At 42.9% G+C, this 2,466-nt stretch overlaps 1 long non-coding RNA gene across 1 annotated transcript; it reads right to left on the bottom strand.

Annotated features, from left to right (window-relative positions):
- Positions 1-200: 200 nt before the first annotated feature.
- LOC123446294 lies at positions 201-898 on the bottom strand. Its single transcript, XR_006631295.1, has 3 exons — positions 856-898; positions 446-512; positions 201-234 (listed from the first exon to the last, which is right to left on the bottom strand). It is a non-coding gene; the product is annotated as an uncharacterized LOC123446294 (long non-coding RNA).
- Positions 899-2,466: the final 1,568 nt, after the last annotated feature.

Here is a 2,466-nt window from a genome sequence, read left to right as displayed (position 1 = left end):
ACCCGTCGCAGAACCCAACGATTTCCTCCCTCAACCACGAAAGCCTCCAGGGTCATTTTTTTCCATTCATCGCTGAACCAAACACCGATCGGATGCACCTTCTAACTGCCGCATACTCTACATTAACCATGTCTTTCACTACAACCGTAGTCATCCCGCACCTAGACACATCCACACCAGAAGGACCCTCACATACTATGTGCCCATAAAACACTAACAAATTTTCCATAGTACCTAACGAGCAGCCATATTTACATCGTTAGTCCATTATAAATCAGATTTTCATATTTACATTGTAATAACAACATCCATTACTTATCTTTTTTACATATAACAATTTAACAACATCCATTACATCTACGCATAATAATTTATATTGTACCATTTATCGTGACACTACAACTATAAAATAAATAGAAGATGAATTACAATATGTCATTCATACCTCTGGTTTAAATAAGGATATCCTTCCGAATATAATATATCACCAGAATAATATCAGCGAATTCCACCTATTTTCATATGAACAAAAATATTACACACATAATTATTTTCATGCTAGCAAAAGTCTAAAAATACATACTGCATGCATATATATATATATCAGGAGTCATATTTCTACGGGGTTGACAAATTATCACATAAACAAATATATTACACACGCGTCTTGCATGTACTAATACTAATGGAGCTAACATATTATTACATGTTTTTTACAAAAATGCTAGTTACATAGGCATTTTTCCGGCTCCTTTCTAAATACCAGTTGCATGCAAACACGAACAAATCATCGGTAATATATGAACATAGTCGATCTATTATCACATGAACACAAATATGAACAGAGTCTCATACCTTGATCTTCAACTTAGTAGTTCATATCGCATGACAAAATAGTTCCACAAAAGTGATAATACAGTCCCTAAGACAAAAGATAAACACATACTTAGAAACTAATCGAACAAAATAAAACATCATGCATGCAAACACGACGAACAGAAATGTAAAGATCTTACCTTGATCTAACTTTTTTTCAACTACAACATCTTCAAAATAGTTCCATGAAAGTGATAATACACTTCCTAAGACAAAAGAAAGAACATACTTACAAACTAATCAAACAAAATAAAACATCATGCATGCAAACAAGACCAAAAGAAATGGAAAGCTCTTACCTTGATCTATCTTTTCTTCAAGTGCAACGTCTTTAAAATCTAACTTTAAACCATCCAAAATCGCAACTTAAACCTTCATATGGACTTGTTCTTGAGAAGAGAGTGAGAGAGAGAAAGAGAAGAGGGTGACACAGAAGGCAACGGCAGGAGAAGAGAGTGAGAGAGGAGGCAGCGCCGCGGTTCGTATATAAAGAAAATTTTCACACTGTTTCGTCGGTGAAGAGCGGGAAAAATGTGCTACTGTTTCGTCGGTGGAGACTGTCTCAGCGTAGGAATCAACGAGCCTCGAAATCAGCGCAGTCAGTGGAATTCCGCGCAGTCTGTAGATTTCAGCGCGACAACAGTACTCGCCGCCTCCTCCCGAGGCGGCCTGTCCCACCTGGCCGCCATATGCTGAGGCGGCAGGGCCCGCCTCTCATTCCCGTTACGTCGCCGAGACGCAGGAACGGAATCTCCCACGCGCCGCCTTGCCTCGTGGCGGCACCCGTGTCGGCCGCCTGCGCTCGTGGCGGCAGGCCGCAACCGCCTCTGGCTGTGGCGGCAGGTGCCACGTGCCGCCTGGCGCACCTACCGCCACGGTGGGGTGGGGGTCCTTTCCCTCTTTAGCATTCGCAGGTGGTCTTTTTTGGCATTCACGTTCAAGAGGGGGTCCTTTTGGACAAAAATTCTTTGTTGTTAGCCTCCGGTTGGCAAAACTTCTACAACTACTTTGTCGCGTGCCTCTTGAAAGCGGGCGGCAAAGGGCTTTGTTGTCAGCCTGCTGTGTCAAGTAGATGGCAAAGACCTTAGACGACAGCCGACAGGCAACTACTCTGTTAGGTGGTTAATGGAGTATTTGTCATCTGCTGTATTTGTTGGGTCTTTGTCGTTTTCCTTGAGGGAACCTTTGCCGTCTGCCATACGTCAACACATGAAGCCCCCCGTTGCCGCCACGTGGCTACTCTTTGTCGTCTGCCTATGCGGGAAGCTTTGCCGTCTGCCTATTGGGGGAGCTTTGCCGTCAGCATTTGTGAGGAGCTTTGCCATCTGCTTTCGGTGGCAACAGACGACAAAATGACCATATGGGTCAGCCGATGCTGCCCTAGGATGCAGAGGTGGGCACCACGTGTCCCCTTTGTTGTCCGCTAGCTGATGGCAAAGACCTTTGCCGTCCGCTAGCAGATGGCAAAGAGGACATATTGTCACTGTTTTGTTTGCTTTTATTTATTTTCCTGCATTTTTAAAATACATATAGTTTCACATATAGTTTCTAACAACATATAGTTTTAAACATCCTCATATACTTTGAAAC

The sequence above is a fragment of the Hordeum vulgare genome, chromosome 4H (assembly GCF_904849725.1).
Source record: "Hordeum vulgare subsp. vulgare chromosome 4H, MorexV3_pseudomolecules_assembly, whole genome shotgun sequence".
Taxonomy (NCBI): Eukaryota; Viridiplantae; Streptophyta; class Magnoliopsida; order Poales; family Poaceae; genus Hordeum; species Hordeum vulgare.
Note: the sequence above shows the minus strand (reverse complement) of the source record. Positions and strands in the feature narration are given on the sequence as shown.